The following is a 17,836-nucleotide window of genomic DNA, read 5'->3' as shown; positions in this document are numbered from 1 at the left end:
GAACTCTTGTATCCATGGCCAACCTATGGTTAAAATTCAAGCATAATCTATCAAATTGAGTTGTCTCCCAACGCACTGTTTTTCCAATAAATTTATTGTTATTAAGTGTAATATGTGATATGAACTTTGGTTGATTTAATCACATCAATGAGTAAGACAGAAATGAACCAAAAAGATATAGATCTTTATTCATCAGTGATGCGAGCAACTTCTTTGCTGTATTGGATCATTTTCCAGTACTGGATGAATGTTTTGTGCCAGTCATAATATAATGGCTAAAAACTGGACACAATTTTAAGTTTAGCTGCACTGTTAATTTTCTCCATTACTAGACTAGGGGTTGGGAAGTGTTTTCTACAAAGGGCCAGATACATATTTGCCGGACACCAATGGTCTCTGGCACATGTTCTTTGTTTTATTTTTTACGAACCTTTAAAAAATGTAAAAGCCATTCTTAGCTTGAGCAAGGGCCTCGTTTGGCCTTCAAGCTCTGAATTGTAGCATTTCCAGAGTTCCACAGTGTAACTATTTCTCTAATGGCCAACTTGGGAGTATCTGAACCAACATGAGAAATACCTTGAATGCAGAGTTAGGGAAAGTATTTCCACCATGCAGGTACAAGAGATGTATAACCTCAAAAGCACGGGTTTTAGTAAAGTAATCATGAAGTGATGAGTTTTGAGAGCTTGTTTTTGATAGAATTGATTTCACTCTAAGTTTATATAATTCAACTTTTTATAACATCTGTGTTTAACAGCTAGCTCATGGAATTCCTGAATATTTAACAATCAGCTATAACTGGCTCTTAACTCCACACTGGTCTTACCTCTAAGTGGACCTGGGGGTGGGTAAGCCAGGCTTCTGGGAGGGTAGGTGATGTTCTGTTTCTGGGTTAAATTAGACACACGGGAAGGTGAAACACCCCTGCCCCCCCCCAATGAGTCAATGCCCTGTATCATCACCTCCCCATGAGTGTAGGTGGGGCCTGCAGTGTGCTTCTAACCAGTAGAATTTGGTGAAAGGGCTGTGATGTCATCCCTTCCCTTTGGGTCGCATCGTATGTAAAGAGAGTTGGATGTCACGCCCATCACTCCCAGGACCCCAATGACCCCATGACAACTGGAGACAGACTCTCCTGCTGGCCTCTCAGGAGCAAACAGCCATGTTGTGAACGGCCCCAGAGAGGGACGCTTGGCAGGGGACCATGGAGCTTCTGGGACCTGAGGGCAGCCAGCAGCCCAGAAGAAGCTGGGCCAGCACCTCAATCGTGGCCACGTGGGACCCTGAGCAGAGGACCAGCTGAGCCGTATACCGGGACTCCTACCCCACAGACACCGAGCTTGGAAATGTGTGTACGTTTTAGCTGCTAAACTTGTGGTCCTTTGTTTTGCAGCACTGCACGTATGCGTCTTTTTTGTATGTGAGTTACATTTCTCAATCTGTAAAGGTTGGGGAGGAAATGTAAGTACAATAAAAATAGCAGGAAATAACTGCACCAGAATGTTCTCGGGTAGTCTGACTCTGAGGAAAGTTGGCAGTGGGTTTTAGTGGGTTTGTTTGCCCCTGTGATCTCACTGTCCTGACTCTGTGGCCTGTCTACACTGCAAAGTGGGTATGAGGTTGAGAGCTGGATTCCAGTGCCTGAGTTTTTACCTCCTGCCTACCTGTGTCCACGAGCCTCTGTTTCCTCACCTTTAAATTGGAGATGACAGGGGTCCCTGCCTTGTGGGACAGCATCAGGGTGCGGTGAGATGGCCCCTTTCAGTGGACCACATCGTTAAGTGGCCAGCATTCCTGTAGCCCTCACCCATTACAGAGCCATCAAGGGGCAAGAGATGCTGACCCCAGCTCTGGGGTGGGTCCGGGTGACTCTACACCACACAGGGTGACCCGCCAGCAAATGATTCTGAGTCACTGTCTGCCATTCCCTGAGCCATTCAGGAAAGATCAGGCGTCCAATTGAAACAGGCATCTGGTAGGAGTTTCCAGAGAAGGGTTCCCATCTTCTACAAGGCAGCCGTGAGAAGAAATGGCCTTTCCCTTCCAGGGGCGATGACAGAGGACGAGCCGTGCGCAGCCTGGGACGCTGCAACCATTGGGCTTCTGGCGTCATCATCAACCGAGGAAGCTGGAGCCCTGGGTCAAGCCACACCGAAATTCCATCTGCACCCAGATCCCAGGTATGTGACTGACACGCTTCGGCATTGTTTAGGCCATTCTGAGTTGGGTTTTCTGGTGCCTGATGGGCCGAACCTGCATCCTGATTCGTTCGCCATGTAAAGCCATTAACCAGGTCCATACACGGGGATGGGGACGAGGGACAGTGGCCATTGGATACTGTGTCTGCAGCTCCGCCTACACATGGGCGGGCGTGGCACAGGGGTGGCATGTTTTCAGGGCTGAAGCCCTTGGTGGCATGGACATGCCGCCTGCAGCTGCTCCCCAGGTGTTCCGTCACTTCATGCTCAGAACGGCCTTGGGGGGAGGCAGGTACTGTTATCACCTTATCTTGGTTCAGGCGGCTATAATAAATGCCACAGATGGGACGGCTTAGACAACAGACACTTATTTTCTCACAATTCTGGAGGCTGCAAGTTTGAGATCAATATTGGTTTCCTCCGAGGTCTGTCTCCTTGGCTGGGGGACGGCCGTCTTCTCCCTGTGCCTCTACATGGTCGTCCCTCTGGGCGTGTCTGTGTCCTGACCTCCTCTTCTTATAAGGGCACCAGTCCCATGGGATTAGGGTCCACGTTGTGCCCTCACTTTGCCTTACCTCTGTAAAGCCAGTCTGCAGATAATAAGGTCACGCTCTGAGGCACTGGGGCTCAGGCCATCAACATATGGATTTGGAGGAAATGCAGTTCAGCCACAACAAACCCCCACTTTACAGCTGAGGATGCTGAAATAGAGGCCATGCCTCTTGCACGCGGCCACATGACTTATAAGGAGCAGGGCCAGGGCTCACACCCAGGTAGCCTTACTCCCTGCTGTGGACTGAATGTTTATCCACCCCCCCACCATTCATTTGTTGAAACACTAATCCCCAGTGTGATGGGGCCTTTGGGAGGTAACCAGGTCATGAGGGTGGAGTCCTCGTGGATGGGGTTGGTGCCCTTATAAGAAAAGACACAAGGGGCTTCCCTGGTGGCGCAGTGGTTGAGAGTCCACCTGCCGATGCAGGGGACACGGGTTCGTGCCCCGATCCGGGAAGATCCCACATGCCGCGGAGCGGCTGGGCCCGTGAGCCATGGCCGCTGAGCCTGCGTGTCCGGAGCCTGTGCTCCGCAACGGGAGAGGCCACAACAGTGAGAGGCCCACGTACCGCAAAAAAAGAAAAAAAAGAAATGACACAAGAGCGATTTTTCTCATTCCCCCCCCTCAACGTGAGGACACCGAGAGAAGGCAGGCTTCACCAGACACCTGATCAGCTGACACCTTGGTCTTGAGCTTCCCAGCCTCCAAACTGTCAGAAATAAATGTCTGTTGTTTAAGCCACCCAGTCCGTGGTGTCTTTGTTACAGCAGCCAAGCTGACTAAGACACTCCCCGCATCAACCATGCTCTATCTCCTCTGAAAACATGCCGTGAAATACTTCCATGCTACAGGGAGGTCGCCGTCAGCTATGTCATCGTTTCCCCTCTGCGTTGCGCCTGCGAACGTGGTCAGGGCCGGACTCAGTCTCCACAGACGCTGCCAGGCGCCTGGCTTGAGTTTGCAAGGATGCTCCCATCCTAACGAGGGCCTGGCAGTTGTCAAATGAATGAAGCAAAGGGGCCTGGGGCCTGAGGAAGGGAAACCTCCACAGGAGAACCTTCTAATCCCCTTGCTCCACCACGGGGATAAATGCAGCCCCAGGAAGCATCCAGCCACGTGCCCCGGGCAGGGACAATGGTTTCCAGGCCTGGGCAGGCCAGGCTGCTTTCCTTTCTGTTTAACCCGCCCCCTCACTCCCCGTCCTGTGCCTGGTCACCTTCCGCTTGCGTCCCAAGCCTGCCTTGCTTTTGTGTGGTCACTAGGAGCCCCGTTCAGCCTGCCCACAGCTTAGCCGAGCTGGGCCCAGTGCCGCCTCCCTGTCCCCAGGTCTGGAGGCCAGACCGCCATGCCGCCTCCACTGAGGAGCCCTCCTTGCACCCTGCCCCCGGGAATCGGCTTGTCCGTCTCCAGCCCTGCCTCCTGTCTGCTGGATTTCACAAGAGAAACCCGGTCTCCAGGCCCCAGCGGGCCCTAGCACTTGGCGAGGCCCAGCCACCGCCCCCTGGGCCCACCTGAAGCGCAAGGCCGCACCCCTGGGCTGCCGCAGCCCAGCGAACAAAGGCCCCGAGGCCCTGGAGCTCTAGCCGTGGCCTCTCGAAACCCCGAGCTGGTTCCCTCTTAATCAGTCCCTTTGGTGCCTCCGAGGCCAAAAAAGGAGTTGAACAAAACCTTTTTCTAAGCAGGAGGAGCTTTGTAGAGAGAGAGAAAGAGCTGAGCAGAGAGAGTCCCCAGCGCCTCTCACCAGCGTAACACTAACAAGACGCCTGCCGGGGCCTCCCGGACCCACACACACACGAACAGGAGCTGCCTGGGGAGGGGTCTGGACCTCAGCCGGTTGCACCTGTGCCCCCAAAAGGCTGTTTAGGGATGGCCAGTGAGGGGTATCACCTGCACGCAGCCCCTGCCTTGTTTTATTTTAGAAACCAACAAGACCCAATTAAATGGTATTTCTTAAAAGTAGACACATACTAGGAGGATGGCAGAGATGAAACAAAATCCCATCTGCTTTCTTTCTCTGACGTAACCTTGAACCTCAACCCCTTTGTCTATTTTTTTCCCGTGTTGTTGTCTTGCCTTAACCAATAACTGATACTGCATTATTCGTTCATGTGTAAATAGGAAGTTTGGCTTCTCTTTTTTTTTATTTTTTTTGCGGTACGCGGGCCTCTCCCTGTTGCGGCCTCTCCCACTGCGGAGCACAGGCTCCGGATGCGCAGGCCCAGCGGCCATGGCTCACGGGCCCAGCCGCTCCGCGGCATGTGGGATCCTCCCGGACCGGGGCACGAACCCGTGTCCCCTGCATCGGCAGGCGGACTCTCAACCACTGCGCCACCAGGGAAGCCCTGGCTTCTCTTTTTAAACAGAAGGCCCAGGCCAGAACACCAGGCAGTCATTTCCCCAGCAAGCCCTCATCCCCCCAGGGACCAGGGGGCATGTTATCTCTGGTCCTGTGTCTGTGTCTGAATTGTCCTGTTACAGAGAGAAATCGCCTTTTTATCCAGGTGCTGGGCCCCTATCAGGCAGCAGGGGCAACAGTCCTAGACGTTTATGCCTCTGAGTGCAGGCAAGTTCTCTTCGTTAAAATTCAATTTGAAGGAAAAAAAGGAAAGAAAAAAAGGTGGCTCACAGAGCATCGGCATGTCATCCATTTAGATTTGAGGGCAGAAGTCCATCCAAAAGCAGCGCAGAGCATGAGCTTGGGAAATCAGATGAATAAAGAGACCGCAGTTTATTGAAAAAGCATCATCCTTGGCCTCTCAAGGCAGGGGTGCGATTCACGGTGCAGATTTTGGCCTGCCCGGGATACGGCCTCCCTATGCATGCCAGTCTCACCTTGAACACGACCTTGGGCTCTGAGCACAGAAGCCTCCCACTAGCCATTTTCGTCCAGTCCTGAGCCCTTGCTGAGTTCTGGGTTCCGTGGAGCGGATATTATTTTCCTGTTTTACAGGTGAGAACACCAGGGCTCCCAGGGGACAAGCAGCTGCCCTGGTCTAGTCACGAGAACAGGCCACTTAGCGTAAACCTAGGATTTAAACCCAGGTCTGTCTTGCTCCAGAGGCCGTCCGTGCTCCTTCCCCTGAACTTGGCCTCTTGAATAATTTATGAGAACACACTTTGGGGCGGGGGGGAGGCTGCTTCTCACGTGATGCGGCCCAGGAGACCAGGGGAGCACAGTCTCACAGGACACCACCAATGCACTGCCCCAACCCTAGAGGGTTAGCAGTGCTCTTCTCAGAAAGAAAAACCTGAGAGGCAGATTCTGCGACTTGATTTGCGATCGGTGATACCTGCTCATTCCTCAGAGGTTAACGGAGTTAAATGACTGGAATGTGGATGGTCTTGCCTGGCACGCACTGTAATCACATAGCGGGGGAAATTGCTAGCATGGCAGTTAAAAAGTACTTCCGGAGCTTCGCTATTGTGAGGGTTTGTTTTTTTTTAATTAAATAAAATGACCCGCTAACAGGAGAGATGATTATAATAATAGCTCTACAGAGCTTCTGAAGGAGCCATCACACCAGTGAAGGTAGGAAATTTAAGGTACAGCTGAAGGCCCACTCACTGTGATTCCAGGAAGTGCTGAGGCCCTTGATGGCTGACCTTAAAAAAAAAAAAATGCCACTAATAATTGGAAAGTTTTGTGTACTGGCTTTATGGTTTGCAGCACAAAGCAATGCATGGGATGCCACCAAAAAATTCAGAGACCTCCCTCCCACCCCATCCCCAGCACAGGTTTTTATTTTTCCCAAACTGGAGATTAGCAAGATGCCACACCTTTGACCTAACGGCAGAACTCAGCACAGGAGAACAGTGAGGAAGGGCGGGCGCTTAGGTTCTCAATTCACCTCCTTTCCCCTGTGCGGACCTTCCAAAGCACCAATTTATAGTGTTTTGCTAAGAGTAATTGATCAATGCCTGTGCTATGCGGTTACTTAACATGATGTCCACTAGGGATTTTTAATAACATGGGGAAACACTGTATAAAGTGAAGTGGAAAAAGCAAGATAGGAAACTGAGCATGTGTGTGTTCTGAAGAAAATGCACCCAACTCTTAAAAGCTGTGAGTGGTGAAGTCATGCCTGTGATTAGTTTCTTTCTGATACATATTTTCCTAATTTTCTGCAGCGACCGTGTGTTGCATCGTGGCATGTAGTTTTTCTCAATGAAATTTAACAGAAACTGGGAAAACTTTTTCCTATTCTTTTTCTCCCATATGCTACCTTTTTCTGGTGATTGAGTTGACCGGTCCATTTACGTTCCTTTTATTTAATTCTTGCTATGGCTGCTTGTTGCTTGGTAACAATCATTGTTACTGATTGCCTTTTCCTCATTGGTACTCTGTGGTGGCGCTGAATTGCAGAGCAAATCGGTGTGAAATGATTTCAGACCAGGGCAATAAACGAAACGATCTGACCTCAATTATCCCACTTTCCACCATAGGAGACGTGGGTACTGCTACCAACTTCCCCAAACATTACCTTTAATAAATGTACTAGAAAGAATAACGCCTTAGGGCATCCCTGGTGGCGCAGTGGTTGAGAGTCCGCCTGCTGATGCAGGGGACATGGGTTCGTGCCCCAGTCCGGGAAGATCCCACATGCCATGGAGCGGCTGGGCCTGTGAGCCATGGCCACTGAGGCTGCGCGTCCGGAGCCTGTGCTCCGCAATGGGAGAGGCCACAACAGTGAGAGGCCCGTGTACCGCAAAAAAAAAAAAAAAAAGAAAAAAAAAGAATAACGCCTTAAACATCCGTGCTTTCTAGCTTTCTGCTGCCACGCCCAGCCATGAAAACCTCCTCTACCTGTCCCTGAGACACTGCTGGTCTCTGGGACCCTGTTCTCTCTCCGGTTGCAGCAAATGCGTTGTAGTTACCAACCTAGCAGCCTCCTCCCCACCCTTCTGTTTTTCCTGCCACGAGAACCCAGATTCTTGTCCTGTACCATCTTTCCATCGGCTTCAGGAGAGCTGGGGCCCAGCTCCTAAGAGAAACCCATGATTGGGCTAAGAAAAGCATGATGGTCACAAACCCCTTGCCTGGAAGTGGTTTAAACACAGGCACGTGGTGTCTTTTCGGCGAATGAGACGTGAGGGGAAGTGGGCTGGGGCAGGGAGGTCCTGAGAAAAGTGTTTGTTCCTAGAAAAGAGATGCACGAAGCAGAGACGGTCTCCAGATCCTGGGCTGGGAGGATGAGGGGCCTCAGGCCCCTGCAGCCACCTCAGAATCACAAGAGTCAGTCCATCAAGGACGAAGGAGCCGAGTGCTGGCCAGAAGCTGAGTCCTTCCTGGCGTCCCTGAGTCCCTGAGTCAGTCACCCTAGGGCCGCCCTTCCTCCTGAGTTCTCGTCTGTGAGGTCATAAACCTGCTCCGTGCTGGAGCCACGTCAAGCTGGGCTTTCTGTTATTTGCAGTAAAAGCCTCCCACGTGAGCCAGTGCCAGTGCTAAAGGTTTGCATGACGGGGATCACCTGGCCTCCCCCTTCGTGGGGTAACCCACGCATTGTGGACCGTCCCCAGCACTCACGGTCTAACCTGGGATCCTGGGATAATTATCACGAGTGTCCTGGTTCACTCTCCAGAGCGTCCCAGTTTCAGATGATCAGTTAATACAGTTGTTGTTATGAGTTGTGTCCCTGAAAAATTCACCTGTTGAAACCCTACAGCTAGTAACTCGAAATGGGACCTTCTTTGGAAATAGGGTGGTCGCAGATGTAATTAGTTAAAATGAAACTGTATCGGAGTAGGGTGGGCCTCAAATCCAATATGATTGGTGTCCTTCTATAAAGGGGAAGATGGAGACAGAGAGGCACACAGGAGGATGCCCTGGGAAGATGAGAGTTAGGCTGCCACAAGCCAAGAAACTGCCAGCAGGTGGGAGAGAGGCCGGGACAGACCCTTCCCTACAGCCTGCAGAGGAAGCGCAACCCTGCCGACACCTTGATCTCAGACCTCTGGCCTCCTGAACTGTGCAGTAGTATATTTCTGTGGTTTAAGTTGCTCCGTTTGTGGTGCTTTATTACGGCAGCCTCAGCAAACTCACACAGACATCCTACTGCAGGTATGTCTGAGGAGGAAGGGATCCCTTCTGGCCACAGAAGATCAGCGGTGTCGGCCTTGCAGAGGCATTGGAGGAAGGGTAGGGTGTCAACAGGCAGGGATGCTGTGTGGGGAGAGGGCATGAAACACCCACGGAAACATGTGAGCCCAAAGCAAAATTACAGACAACGCTGTTAACCTCATCTGGCCGTAATGATATTGGCGCAAAGGAACAACTCAACTCGAGGGCATCAAGCTCCTCTGAGAGGATGGATCCTTCTGTGGAGACTGGCAGCAGAGGAGGTGACAGGGTATCCTGTACAGCGCGGTATCCATTCAAGTACGCGCAGATACACCCGTGAAACAACAGAGCACGCAGACACAGATCCACGTGCATAAACACTTAATTGATGACCAAAGTGGCACTGCAGAGGCGTAGTTTTCAATCAATGGTGCTAAGAAAATTAGGTATTCACACGGAAAAAAAGAATGAAATGGAACCCCTACCTCACGTCGTACGCAAAAATCAATTGCAGATGGATTCAGGAATTAAATGTGGGGCTTCCCTGGTGACACAGTGGTTAAGAATCCGCCTGCCAATGCAGGGGACACGGGTTCGAGCCCTGGTCTGGGAAGACCCCACATGCCGCGGAGCAACTAAGCCCGCGTGCCACAACTACTAAGCCCGCGTGCCACAACTGCTGAAGCCCGTGCGCCTAGAGCCTGTGCTCTGCAACAAGAGAAGCCACTGCGATGAGAAGCCTGTGCACCGCAACGAAGAGTAGCCCCTACTCACCGCAACCAGAGAAAAGCCTGTGCGCAGCAAGGAAGACCCAACGCAGCCAAAAATACATAAAAATTTTAAAAAAAATACTTTATATAAAAAAAATTAAATGTGAAAGGCAAAGCTACAAAGTTTTAAAAAGACATTAAACGAGACCATCTTCAGGATTTGGGGGTAGGGAATGATTTCTTAAGTCATTAAAAGCATTCATCATAAAAATAGTGATAGTTAAAATCAAGAAGTTGTTCATCAAAGAATGGCAACAAAGAGAAAACTGAGGTGAGAAGGCCAGTCTCAGAGCGGTAGAAGATACCTGCAACAAATATAACCAAGAAAAACCAGTTCTTCAAATATGTAAAGAACTTCAAACTGATAAGGAAAAATAGACAACCCAATAGGAAAAAATGGGCACTTCACAAAATGGGCCATCCAAAGGGCCAAGAAACTTTTGAGAAAGGTGTTCGTTCACCCTCACTGGAAGTTATCCACGTGCCTGTTAAAACTGTGAGAGATCTCTTTACCTTCCAGACTGGCAAAATCCAGCCAAGTGGTCACAAAGACAGACAGCCATGGGGACTCTAAGACAGCACAGGTGGGAGCGTAGATTGATACAGTGACCTTGGAAAACAGTTTGACATTGTCTAGAAAAATATCCGATGACTCACAGATCTACTTCTGGATGTGTAACCTAGGAAAGTGGTTCTCGAACGTTAGCCGGCATCACAATCCCCCAGAGGGCTTCTGGGCCCCATTCCCAGAATGAGTCAGTAGGTGTGGGGTAGGACTCCAGAATCTGCATCCCTAACAAGTTCCCTCCCAGGTGACGCTGATGCAGCTGACCTGGGGGCCACACTTTGAGAACCACCTGGAGAAACGTGTGCTCATGGGCTTCAGGAAACACGTACAGGAACTGTCCTCAGAGTCGTAGCTAAAAACGTCCATCGACAGTTGAATGAATAAAGTGCAGCACGTTCGTGCAGTGGAATCTGGTAAAGCATTGGAGATGAATGAACTACCCCCACCTGCAAAATATGGGTGCATCTCCAATTCGACTGTAAAAAGCCAGACAGGATAGATCATAGGCAGTTTGATTCCAATCATTAAATGTTTAAAAACAAGAAAATCAAGCCACGTCATTCAGGGTTGCATGGGTATGTGATAAAACTCTAAGGAAAAGCAAGAAAACAACTTAAAAGTTGGTGCCATGGTTTCCTCCTGGGGGGAAGGGAAGGTGATGTGACCAGGGAAGGTGTGCCAGTTATTAAGTTACGGCCTCTCAGCCCCAAACCCATTGTCCTAGCCTGGGGCTCTGTGGAGTTGCGGCTGAGACCTGCACACCATGCTTCTGTTTAGCCAGCCGGCTCCCTGGCAGGATCTGCCAATAGGTGGTGCTAGACCAAGCCTGCAAGGCAGGGAAGAGGAAGGAAAGAAGGGTTCCTGCGCGTTAGGTCTGCACCAGCTCCTGTACTCCCATAGACTCTGTTCTAGCAGAGGCTCTCTACTGCTGCATCGTCAGTTCCGTTGGGTAGCAGCAGCTTCTTGTCTGCTGCTTTTCGAACGCCTATGGAAACGACAGTGCAGCCAGCCCCCCCTCAGGAACCGGAGTTTCAGCTCCTCTGACTTCCTGCATTTCCATAATCCCAAGCCCTTCACCTCGTGCCCCCATCACCACCACCAAATTATCCATCTCATTTAGTCCCGACCTCCAGGAGACAGAGTTCTCTTTGTACCCTTTCCGTTACCTTGTTAACAGCTTTGGACCTAGTCAACGGTTCTTCCTGTCAAGCTCTTGCTGCTAACATAGCTTGGTGGCTCTTGTCTTCATGTCTGCCGATTCATCGTCACCTCTAGGATGGAGTCCACACCCCATGCATCAAGAGGGGACGGGCAGACAGGAGCCGGCACGTGCCACCTGCATCTCGCCTTTCACAGAGCCTTCAACTAGGATAACCGGCCGTCCCAGTTTGTCCAGAGCTGAGGAGTCTCCCAGGATGCAGGGTTTTCGTGGCTAAAATTCAGAAAGTATAGGCAATGAGTTGGTCGTCCTAAACCCTGTGACTTCATCAAATGCATTAACCCTAGTTATGTCTTATGGCCTCACTTGGCTTCAAGGAAGGATGGGAAATGTAGTTTTTTAACTGGACGCATTACCATCCTAGGAAAAATTAGGGAAAAGAGCAGAATGGCCACAGGGGAGGCTGCTGGTGGTTTTGCCCTTTTAACTCCAGGCTGTAACCACTAACTACCCGCGGGCATTGCCTGAGACACGGCTGTCATCAGGGTTGTGACGAGAAGCCAGGTCCTTTGATGGTGGTCTCCCTTGGGACATGCTGCCTGTTTTCCTCATTCAAACAGTGATTCCTCTCTGGCAGCCCGAAGGGGAGAATCATGCCCATCCTTCAGTGTTTCAAATCTTAAGGGGCTACTTAAATCCTATAGCCGATGGGCTGGGCAGTGACCCCTCCCACCACATGATACATGGCAGTTTTACATAAGTTCTATTTTCCTTTCTGTGTTTACAGTCCAATAAGGCTCTATACGAGTGGGAATCGGGGTTTTCAGTTCTTACTTTTGAGAGGGGTTCAGGAATCTTGGGTCCTGTATTTCTTTTCTTTTCTTTTTTAAATCTTATATTTATTTGGCGCTTTTCTCAAACGGTAATTATTATCGTATCCTAGGTTTATTCTAAATATCCTTCGGTACCTGCATTTACTACTCTTGGCTTGGTAGGAAAACACTTGCTAGGGAGAATTTCAAAGCCGGTAAGTCAGTATGCTGACTCACTTGAATCTCCACAGCTTGCTGCCTGTTCTTTATGGCAACAAAAAACATAAAAAGAGGGAGGCGACATCATGTCCTGAAGTTTTAATCTTTCGATTAACTTAAACTTCGTAAGACTCTCTTAGCCAACTGGTTCTTTCCCTTGAAGCGTGGGTAGATTAAACTGCATATGGACGAGATGATGCTTAGGTATCCGCAAGGTCCACCCGAAACAGGAGGCTGCGTCTCTTCTGCTTTCCCTCACCCTAGCACCATGTGTGTTTAGTACAACTGCTCTTCTTACACACGGCCAGAGCAGGGCTGAAAGCTAGGGCTTCTTGAATTCCCTTTCCTTCTCTTGGATACAGGTTTCCCCATAGATGTGGGAAGCTACATTTGCTTTTTCCTTTTCTCCGACTTCAAAACTAGGAGTGTATATACCTGGAGCAGAATGAGAAACGAGCATTTCCTACCTACGGCGCATAAGTCACCGAAGCCCAATTTCGTTTTCTCTCACTGTCTTTATTTCATCCTCTTCCCTGTTCGCAGCTCTGAAGATTTCCAGTTCAACTCCCACCCCTGGGCCTATTTGTTTCAACTTCCGTTTTGTTTTGGTTTTTTTTTAAGATTTTTTTGATGTGGACCACTTTTTAAAGTCTTTATTGAATTTGTTACAATATTGCTTCTGTCTTATGTTTTGGTTTTTGGCTGCGAGGCATGTGGGATCTTAGCTCCCCGACCAGGGATTGAACCTGCACCCCCTGCGTTGGAAGGCAAAGTCTTTTTTTTTTTAAATTTTATTTATTTATTTATTTTTGACTGCGTTGGGTCTTCGTTGCAGCGTGCGGGCTTCTCATAGCGGTGGCTTCTCTTTTTTTTTTTTTTTTTTTAAGATGTTGGGGGTAGGAGTTTATTAATTAATTTCTTTATCTTTGCTGTGGTGGGTCTTCGTTTCTGTGCGAGGGCTTTCTCCAGTTGTGGCAAGCGGGGGTCACTCCTCATCGCGGTGCGCGGGCCTCTCACTATCGCGGCCTCTCCCGTTGCAGAGCACAAGCTCCAGACGCGCAGGCTCAGTAGCCGTGGCCCACGGGCCCAGTCGCTCCGCGGCATGTGGGAATCTCCCAGACCAGGTCTCGAACCCGTGTCCCCTGCACTAGCAGGCAGATTCTCAACCACTGCGCCACCAGGGAAGCCCCGAGCGGTGGCTTCTCTTGTTGTGGAGCACGGGCTCTAGGCGCGCGGGCTTCAGTAGTTGTGTCACGTGAGCTCAGTAGTTGTGGCGTACAGGCTTAGTTGCTCCGTGGCATGTGGGATCTTCCCGGATCAGGGCTCGAACCCATATCTCCTGCATTGGCAGGCGGATTCTTAACCACTGCACCACCCAGGAAGTCCTGGAAGGCGAAGTCTTAACCACTGGACCACCAGGGAAGACCCTCAACTTCAGTTTTGATTATAAGTTTAGGTTGAACCATGGGAAAGGAATACCAATGGACCGCGTTTGCCCAGTTCTGAGTGGCAATTGCATCTGGGTCGTCCTGACACTCAGTAACACGGCCCTCCTGTGGTCTGGAGGTTCGTGCGAAGAGGGGAAACTGAGACCTGTGGAGACTAAGTGCCTTGCCCAGGGCCCTGCACTTACTAAGTGTTGGAGCTGCATTTGGACCCTAAGGGGCTCTGACTCCAGGGCCTGTCCATGCACCCAACACACCCGCATGCCATCAACTCCATTAACCTGAGGACACAGGCATATTATCATCTGCATGGGTTACAGAGCATTTTGTAGAAAGTACAAAGGGAAAGCTTTTTGCTTAAGTATTTTAGTAACTTTCCCTCCAATTAATTGTTTCCATCCCTTTGCAAAGAGCAGGGAGTACCAAGAGCTGGAGGCGGCTTTAGCATCAGGTGGCCTGAGAGCTAAGCCTCAGTTCAGCCAGTCACACCAGCAACGTGCCCTCTGGCAAGTCATTTCCCTTCTCTAGATCTTAGTTTCACTTTTCGGTCCTGTTGGAATGGAGCTGCTAATAACGCCTTTCACAGGGTTGCTTGGAGAATTAAATAATATACCCAAGACGCCCAGCACAGTGCCTGGCACACAGTATGTGCTCAATAAATGTCAACTAAAGTAAATTGTGACCCAGAAAGGAGAGCTGGGGGTCTGGTAGAGGAAGATCTGCTGGGACGAGCCTGGTTAATATTTCCCTAGCAGCTTCTGTGAGCTTAGATGAGACTCAAGTCTGCGTGGCCATCTTCTTGGCTGTAAAACCAGGACAGCAGTCTCTAATCCCCTCATGAGGGTGGGAAAGACCCTGAGAACCCTGGGCTGCAGGCCCACCTCTGCAAGCCGAGGACACCTCACCAGTCCTATTGGAACCTCAGCCTCCAGGCTGTAAAATGGAACTGGTGACACCTCCCTCTGTGTTGGCCTCTGCAAGCAAGTCAGATTTTTTAAAAAAAACAACAGCAACTTTGAAAATGATAAGACATGAAGACAGGCTCCTCAAAATGTCTGCGGCGGGGTGTTTCCTGATATATAAATTTGTATTTTTGTCCTCTCTGTGTTTATTTTTGAAAGTAGCCGGGCTTTGTGTCCTCTTGTTTTAGGTGAGCTTGGGTTGCAGAAGTGAAGCCTAAGTTTTCAATGAGGGATTATACTAGGGCCTCCGAGGAGGGAGAAGGCGAGAGAAAAGTTCCCAGGAGCCGTGGCTCCCAGCTCCTCCCAGAGGAGGGGTCACAAAGCAAGATCAAGGAAGGTGCCAGATTTCGGGGTGCTGTGAGCCACGGGGACCCAAGCCCTGCTCTCTTGGAGAGCCCCAAGAAGGGAACAGGGCCGCACATGGGAAGGTTGGACCCCACAAACAAGGCCTCCAACCTTGCCAAAAATGGCTGTGTCTGACTTTGGCCACAAAGCTGCGGGGGTCCTTGACCGCATTGGTCTTGGTCAAAGGACGTATCGGCAAAGCCCAGTGTGGGCTAAAGGCCTGAGCCCTCCTGCAGGACATCTAGGCCTCTGCACACCTCCGGGTTAGAGGGAGGATGCCAGCAAGAGAGAAACTGAATTTTGCACCACGTCTGCACTCAAAGAATTATTTTTAAATTTTGTAGAAACACAGGGACACCTCCTACATCCCATAGAATGGCTGTACGTTCATAGTCATGCATCCATTCAAACAACAGTTTGAGCACGAACTCTGTTATGGGTGCTAGGAAGCCACAGCAAACAAAAGATGGTCCCCGCCCTCCTGGGGCTTGGATTCGAATTCATTCTCTCACATCTTACATTTATAAATTGCTACAAAAATATAAGATATTGAAATTATTTAGCTCCTGCCGAGAAGGCCGGACTTGGAATAAACAGTGAGGCTTCAAGTAAGCCAGGAACTCCATGTTCAAGTTTCTTGGGGTGAAAAGTCGCTCTTGTCCAGTGCCTTTCGTCACCGTGGAGACCTCCAAGGTGTGATGTGGGCAGTGAGAAAGGAGGGAGAGAAAAGTGCTGAGGTGGACCATGGACCCTGATGTACAGCTGACACTTAGAAGAAAAACAGGATGCAAAGGACGTGAGTTTATCTAAGCCAGGTTTGCAACAAGCAAGGTCCAAACATCTCCTTTACTGGGGAGGTCTCTTCTTGGGCCTCCGAGATAAGCTGGCCAAATGTGGCCTCGGGGGGAGAGGCAGGTCCACCGCATGGGAAGCTGGCCGAGGAAGTCACCCTCCTCAGGAAGGTGCCACTTACTCATCTGCTGGTCATTGTCCCCCTACATCTCAGACAGTTGCCTGTTTGTCACTTGAGGGTAAGAGAATGGGCACAGAGGATGGTGCTTATGATCTGCATTTAAAGGCTGCTTATGAACTTATCTACAAAACAGAAATAGACTCACAGACATAGAAAACAAACATATGGTTATCAAAGGGGAAAGCGGGGTGGGGGAGAATAAATTAGGAGCTCGGGGTTAGCAGGTACGCATTACTGTATATAAAATAGATAAACAACATAGGACCTACTTTGGCGCACAGGGAACTATATTCAATATCTTGTAATAACCTATAATGGAAAAGAATCAAAAAGAATTGAATCATCATGCTGTACACCTGAAACTAACACAATATTGTAAATCAACTGTACGTGAATTAAAAAAAAGGATGACTTGACAGCGGGTTTTTTGTTTGTTTTCGTTTTGTTTGTGTGTTTTTGTGCCTTGTGGGGAGGTTTGGTACAGACCTGAAAGGGCAGCTAATATAGTAGGCACTTTGTTGGGAATTATCTCTATGTTATAACAATGTTTCTTTCTCTTCCCAGCAACACAGCACTGGGGCTTGGATGGTGAGCACTCACATGAGGACCTGAATTACGTGGTTAAAAGTTGCCTTTGTTTTTTTTTTTTGCGGTACGCGGGCCTCTCAGTGTTGTGGCCTCTCCCGTTGCGGAGTACAGGCTCCGGACGCACAGGCTCAGCGGCCATGGCTCACGGGCCCAGCCGCTCCGCGGCACGTGGGATCTTCCCGAACCGCGGCACGAACCCGTGTCCCCTGCGTCAGCAGGCGGACTCTCAACCACTGCGCCACCAGGGAAGTCCAAAAGTTGCCCTTTTTGACCTGGGATTGGGAGTCTGACTTGTTATGTTACCTCATCAGATCCCAAAGGAGCCTACTGGCTTTTTTTTTCTTTAATCATTGACATCCCCTGACAAAGAACATTGTCGTACACTGGCTGGGTCACCAGTCAGGGCGCTGCCCCACGAATTCCTACCACGTCCCTAATAAGGAAGAGGGAATGATGGTGGAAATTTCTCTTTGGTCTCTGGCAGGAAAAAGCCGGCTTCCTCAGAGCAATCAGTTTGTTTTTATCTTATGGACAGTGAGTCTTGTAACCAAACCTCTTTCCTTCTTTGGGCTGTTAGGAAGCTCAGAATTAAAACCGGGATTTATCTCTACCAACTCTCTTAGACTTTAAGGTTTGCACTTTGTGTACTGACTGTACGTGCGGCTTAATCTTGTTTTTGTTTGTTGGTTTGTTTTAGCTCAGATGAACTTAGACTCCATGAGATGCAATCAGCAAAAGTGGGAAACAGACTCTGGGAAACTTTAATGAACAAGTGACCCCGTTTTTAAAAATAAATCGAAAGGGGGAGAAAAGGAGGTGGAGGGAAAACATGGACTAAAAGAGATGAAGAGAATCCTCACTCGTTTTGGGAACATAAAATTCTGCAGTCACTTGGGAAAACGGTCTGGTAATTTCTTTAAAAGTTAAGTATACATTCGGCGTGTAACCCAGCAATTCCACCCCTATAAATCTACTGGAGAGAAATGAAAACACATGTCAACAAGTAGTGCATAAAAGTTTATAGCAGAAGTTTTACTAAAACCCAAACTGGAAACAACACATGTGTCTCTCAACTTGTGGACGGATTTCTTTTTTTAAACGGTGGTATATTCATACAATAAAGCACTGCCAGCAATAACAGGGATGAACTGCTGATCCGTGCAACATGGATGAACCCCAAAAC

At 49.5% G+C, this 17,836-nt stretch overlaps 1 protein-coding gene across 1 annotated transcript in view; it reads left to right on the top strand.

Moving 5' to 3' along the window:
- Window positions 1-16,708, top strand: part of LOC308629024 (uncharacterized protein) — a 159,136-nt gene extending 142,428 nt beyond the window's left edge. Inside the window, exons 6-7 of the mRNA XM_081256471.1 lie at window positions 2,048-2,180; window positions 16,630-16,708. The gene's annotated coding sequence lies outside the window, so the exon portion shown is untranslated. The remainder of the gene's footprint in view (window positions 1-2,047; window positions 2,181-16,629) is intronic.
- The last annotated feature ends 1,128 nt before the right edge of the window (window positions 16,709-17,836 follow it).

Source organism: Mesoplodon bidens (assembly GCF_964165515.1).
Source record: "Mesoplodon bidens genome assembly, chromosome: 15".
Lineage (NCBI taxonomy): Eukaryota > Metazoa > Chordata > Mammalia > Artiodactyla > Ziphiidae > Mesoplodon > Mesoplodon bidens.
The sequence above is the reverse complement of the archived record's forward strand: the minus strand, read 5'-3'. Positions and strand labels throughout refer to the sequence as shown.